This window comes from Apium graveolens, chromosome 5, assembly GCF_009905375.1.
Source record: "Apium graveolens cultivar Ventura chromosome 5, ASM990537v1, whole genome shotgun sequence".
NCBI lineage: Eukaryota > Viridiplantae > Streptophyta > Magnoliopsida > Apiales > Apiaceae > Apium > Apium graveolens.
This window is the reverse complement of record NC_133651.1, coordinates 124,546,027-124,552,436: the sequence shown is the minus strand read 5'-3', so window position 1 is coordinate 124,552,436 and position 6,410 is coordinate 124,546,027. Positions and strand designations below refer to the sequence as shown.

At 43.5% G+C, this 6,410-nt stretch overlaps 1 non-coding gene across 1 annotated transcript; it reads left to right on the top strand.

Moving 5' to 3' along the window:
* The first annotated feature begins 5,537 nt into the window (after window positions 1-5,537).
* On the top strand, window positions 5,538-5,644 carry LOC141662568 (small nucleolar RNA R71). Its single transcript, XR_012550676.1, has one exon. It is a non-coding gene; the product is annotated as a small nucleolar RNA R71 (small nucleolar RNA).
* Window positions 5,645-6,410: the final 766 nt, after the last annotated feature.

Here is a 6,410-nt window from a genome sequence, read left to right as displayed (position 1 = left end):
GAATCGCCGCAGGATGATAATCAACCGTCAGCCCACGAACTACAGAAAACCCATTCTTTTCAGCCTTCGCGTTCGCGTAGAACTCGCGAACAACACTCATCGGTACTACTTCGGGTGACTCACAAAAAGCTATCCACCCCTTCTCTGCAATCATGGGCAACAACTCACCATCCCTCCCTGATGGTAAAAACCCCCTCTCCTTCAGAATCGGCTTCCCCAACAGCCTAGTGTACTCCTCCTCCGCGGCTCTGTTAGTTAACCGAGGCCTTGCAGCAGTACCCCTTGATGAATTAGCAGTAGGAACTGTGCTGCTGCTGTCAATAGTGCGTGCTCTCTTGGGTGCCATTGATTTGTGAATAAAAGTGTGTAAGAACTGATTTTTTGATGTTTATGAGAGGGTTTAAGTGTAGGAAGTTGTGGGAGATATGTAGGATAGGTGTATGTATATATAGGGTGTGGAGTAGGTTAAATTAGATTAGGAGTGGGGTTGAGGGATAAAATCATGGGTTAATGGGAAAAGAATTCGTGGGTTTATGGGCTGTAATGGGTTTTTGTGTTTTTGTTTGTTTTTTTTTTCTGAACTGTAAAAATTTTCTGGAACTCGACCCCTGCGCGGCAGCTCAGCATTTCTGCGCGGGCGCGCAGAGGGTCTCTGGAAAAAAAAATTTCAGCCCCTGTTTTCTGATTTTTTTGTGTTTTTGGATAGGTTATTAACTTCTAAGGGTTCCTGTAACAACAATTCATGGGTTGCCTCCCACGCAGCGCTTCTTTTTCGTCATTAGCTTGACATTCCGTACCTTTCTCATATAGTCAACAAAATGGCACTAATCACCTCTCGGTTTGCCATGTCCCCATAGTAGTGCTTCAACCGCTGACCGTTAACCTTGAATGCTTGGTCCGAATCATTCTCAAAAATTTCCACCGCTCCGTGTGGAAACACAGTTTTGACAATAAAAGGTCCAGACCACCTTGATTTCAACTTCCCAGGAAAAAGTCAGAGCCGAGAGTTGAATAACAGAACTTGTTGCCCTGGCACAAATAACTTAGGATGTAGCTTCCTATCATGCCACCTCTTCACCTTTTCCTTATACATTTTGTTATTCTCGTACGCTTGAAGTCGAAATTCATCAAGTTCATTAAGCTGAAGCATTCTTTTCTTACCAGCTGCATCTAAATCCAGGTTCAATTTCTTCAATGCCCAGTAGGCCTTATGCTCAAGCTCCGCCGGTAGATGACATCCCTTACCGTACACCAACTGAAACGGTGACATCCCAAGTGGAGTTTTGTATGCTGTTCTGTAAGCCCAAACAGCTTCATCGAGCTTTAAAGACCAATCCTTCCTTGACGGACAAACAACCTTCTCTAGAATGCGCTTTATCTCTCTGTTAGACACTTCTGCTTGACCATTTGTTTGCGGGTGATAGGCAGTAGCTACTCGATGATTCACATTATAACGCTGCATCATAGAAGTGAACTTACGGTTGCAAAAATGCGATCCTTCATCACTTATGATTACCCGAGGTGTTCCAAACCTTGTGAAAATTTGCTAATGAAGAAAATTTAGCACTGCCTTTGCATCATTTGTCGGTAAAGCTTTAACTTCGACCCATTTTGAGACATAATCGACTGCCAGCAAGATGTACTGATTATTGCAAGACGAGATAAAAGGCCCCATGAAATCGATTCCCCATACATCAAAGACCTCGACTTCAAGCATCACATTTAATGGCATCTCATCCTTCCTTGACAAATTTCCCACTCTTTGGCAACGATCACACCTTAAAACAAACTGATGAGCATCCTTGAACAAGGTGGGCCAGAAAAAACCTGCTTGCAGAATACGAGCTGCCGTCTTCTCACCTCCATAGTGTCCACCATAAACCGTGGAATGGCAGTCTCGTAATATCCCCTCCGTCTCACAAAACGGGATACATCTCCTGATGATCTGGTCAGCACCCTGTCTAAACAAATATGGTTCATCCCACATATACCACTTCACCTCATGTAGAAACTTCTTCTTTTGCGCGGATGTTAAATTAGGAGGCATTATATTGCTGACAAGATAGTTTACAATATCTGCAAACCATGGTTCTTCCTCCTGAATTGCAAACAACTACTCATCCGGAAAAGATTCATTGATTAACGTCCTATCTTGTGAAGTAGAATCGGGATTCTCCAATCTAGAGAGATGGTCAGCTACTTGATTCTCGGTACCTTTTCTATCTTTGATCTCTAACTCAAATTCTTGAAGTAAAAGCACCCAACGAATGAGTCTCGGCTTCGAATCCTTCTTAGAAACCAGATAGCGAATAGCTGCATGATCAGTGAATACTGTCACTTTCGTACCAAGCAGATAAGATCGAAATTTCTCAAAGCCAAAGACTATAGCCAAAAGCTCCTTCTCAGTAGTGGTGTAGTTCAATTGGGCCCCATTTAAAGTCTTACTCGCATAGTAGACCACATGGAAGAGATTTTTCTTGCGCTATCCCAGAACTGCACCTACCGCATAGTCACTCGCATCACACATCATCTCAAACGGTTCTGTCCAATCTGGTGCTGTAATAACTGGTTCCGTGATCAAACTCTCCTTGAGAGTCTCGAATGCTGCCAAACATTCATCATCAAATTTGAAAGGCACATCTTTCTCAAGTAAATTGCACAACGGCTTAGATATCTTTGAAAAGTCCTTGATGAATCGCCGATAAAAACCCGCATGACCGAGAAAACTACGGATTCCTTTCACCGAATTAGGTGGGGGAAGATTTTCAATGACTCCCACCTTGGCCTTGTCCACCTCCAGACCTTTGCTAGAGACCTTATGCCCAAGGATAATGCCTTCACGCACCATAAAATGACATTTCTCCCAATTAAGCACCAAATTAGTTTCCACGCATCTTTTGAGTACGGCGCGCAGATTATTCAAACATTCATCATATGAGTGTCCAAAGACGGAGAAGTCATCCATGAACACTTCGACGTTATTTCCAATCATGTCAGAGAATATAGCCATCATACATCTCTGAAAGGTGGCCGGGGCGCCACATAACCCAAACGTAACTCTTCGAAAAGCAAATGTGCCAAATGGACAAGTGAAGGTAGTCTTTTCCTGATCCTCTGGTGCAATACAAATCTGATTATACCCGGAATACCCATCCAGAAGACAAAAATACTCATGTCCCGCCAATCTGTCAAGCATTTGATCAATGAATGGGAGAGGGAAGTGATCCTTCCTTGTGGCTTTGTTCAATTTTCTATAATCCATGCATACTCTCCATCCTGTAACTGTTCGAGTAGGGATGAGCTCATTCTTTTCATTTGTGACCACAGTGATACCTCCTTTCTTAGGTACACATTGCACGGGGCTCACCCACGAGCTGTCAGAAATAGGATAAATGATGCCTGCATCTAGCCATTTCAGAATTTCTTTCTTCAGCACCTCCTTCATGATCGGGTTCAGTCTTCGCTGCTGTTCCACAGTTGGCTTACTACCTTCCTCTAACAGAATTTTATGCATACAATATGAAGGACTTATCCCCTTGATGTCTGTTATGGTCCATCCTATAGCCGATTTGAATTCTCTCAAAATCCTTAAGAGCTTGTCTTCCTCACTACCTGAAAGGTCAGCTGAAATAATAACAGGTAACGTAGATGAATCACCTAAAAAGGCATACCTCAAGTGTTCAGGTAATGGTTTGAGCTCTAAGGTAGGCGCTTCCTCTATTGATGGTTTGAGCTTCCCTTCAGCGTTCTTGAGGTCAGAAGTACCAAGAGATTCAAATGGTATATCCAGCTTTCACTTCCAGGGAGAAGCGTTCAGATATTGTAATTGCTCGTTGCTATCTTCATCATCACTGTCAAATTCCCCCACTAAGGCCTTTTCCAATGCATCAGACATTAGCATGTGATCGAGTTCCGAAGTAACCGCAGAATCAATCATATCCACTTTTAAGCACTCCTCATCTTCTGTAGGGAATTTCATTGCCTTGAATACGTTGAAGGTCACATCCTGATCTTGAACCCGCATAATAAGTTCCCCTTTTTGCACATCTATCAAGGTACGGCCAGTAGCCAAGAAAGGCCTCCCCAAGATTATGGGAATCTTCTTATCTTCCTTAAAATCCAGAATAACAAAATCAGCAGGAAAGAAGAGCTTATCCACCTTGACGAGCACATCCTCAACTATGCCCCTTGGGTAAGTAATGGAACGGTCCGCCAATTGTAGCGACATGTATGTGGGTTTTGGATCAGGCAGATCCAGTTTTTTAAAGATCGACAACGGCATCAGATTAATGCTTGCTCCCAAATCACAAAGGCACTTGTCAAAAGTTAGATTGCCAATGGTGCAAGGAATGGTGAAGCTTCCTGGATCTTTCAGTTTTGGTGGTAACTTTTGTTGCAGAACCGCGCTGCATTCTTCCGTGAGAGCAACGGTTTCAAGGTCATCCAGTTTCACCTTCCTTGAAAGAATAGTCTTCATAAACTTCGCATAACTAGGCATTTGTTCCAGAGCCTCAGCGAAAGGTATATTGATGTGAAGTTTCTTGAACACCTCCAGAAACTTCCCGAACTGTCTATCCAGCTTTTGTTGCTGCAATCTCTTAGGAAAAGGTGGTGGAGGATAGAGCTGTTTCTCCCCTGTAATAGCCTCAGGCAGAGTGTGTTCAACAGTAGTCTTCCTTGGTTCCGCCGCTTTCTCCCTTTGCTTAGATTCTTCATCTCTAACTTCAGCTTCGACTTCTTTTGCCTTTTCAGCATCAGCTACTTTTCCAGACCTTAAGGTAATAGCCTTGACTTGCTCTTTAGCTTCCTTCCTGCCTGGTACTTCCGTGTCACTGGGAAGAGTGCCAGGTTGACGATTGAGCACTGCATTGGCTAATTGACCAATTTGATTTTCCAAGGTCTTGATAGAAACCGCCTGACTCTTGCACAACAGCTTAAGTTCCTCAAAATCAGCACTAGTAGGTGCAGCTGCACTTCCCTGTTGAGGATATGATTGTCTTGTAGCATATTGCTGTGGTTGCTGGAATCCAGGTGGGTTAAACTGTTTACTCACTCCTTGCTGATATGGTGGCTAAATAGCATTCTGATTATTTCCCCAGCTGAAATTTGGATGATTTCTGTTGTTAGGATGATAAGTCGCTGGCACAGGCTGCTGTTGTCGCTGATAATTATTCACATACTGAACAGATTCGTTGACAAGAGAACACTGATCCGTAGCATGAGAACCTGCACAAAGCTCACAAACCATAGCTATTTGATTAACTCCATACGTAGCCAAAGAATCAACCTTCATTGATAGCGCTTGGAGCTGGGCTGCAATAGCGGTGGCTGCATCAACTTCCAGAATACCTGCTACCTTGCCTGATGTCATCCTCTGAGTTGGGTTTTGATGCTCATTTGTAGCCATCGTCTCAATAAGATTGTACGCCTCAGTATAGCTTTTAGCCCATAAGGCGCCTCCAGCTGCTGCATCGAGCATGGGCCGAGATTGGGCCCCCAAACCATTATAAAAACCAGTGATTACCATCCAATCCGGCATTCCATGATGTGGACATTTTCTCAACATTTCCTTGTAGCGTTCCCAAGCCTCGCACATAGATTCTGTAGGTTGCTGCGCAAACTGAGTAAGAGCACTCCTCATAGCAGCAGTCTTTGCCATTGGATAAAACTTCACCAGAAACTTTTGCGCAAGATCTTGCCACGTAGTGATGGACCCAGCTGGTTCAGAATGTAACCAGTCTTTAGCTTTATCCCTCAGTGAGAATGGGAAAAGCCTCAACTTGATAGCCTCATCAGTCACGCCATTATACTTAAAAGTGCTGCAGATCTCGACAAAATTCCTTATGTGCATGTTGGGGTCTTCAGTTGCCGCTCCTCCAAAAGAAACAGAATTCTGCACCATCTGAATAGTGCCCGGCTTGATTTCAAAGGTGTTAGCTTGAATAGCCGGATGAAGGATGCTTGACTGAATGTCATCAATTTTAGGCCGAGAAAAATCCATAAGAGCTGGATCATCTTGAACAATACGATCTCCCATGTTTACTGGTTCTTTCTGCTCAGTTCCTGAATCTGAATCCTCAAAATCTAACTTCTCCGGAGTATCAATAACTTCGTCTTTTCCTTCAGCTGTATCTAAGGTCCTCTTGCGAGCACGAGAACGAGTTTGCATAAACGCTTGCTAAAGTACCTGAAACCCAACCGAAAAGAGTAATTAACTACTACGTCCTAATCACTGAGTCCTAATGACCAATGATGGTAAGTACATAAACTAAACAAATACGCCGAGTCCCCGGCAGCGGCGCCAAAAACTTGTTAGTGCGAAATCATGCACTAATATTCACGCAAGTATACGCGTTCGCAAGTAATATAGAATACTTTCTAGTTCGTTCCCTCAGAGACTCAGACTAATT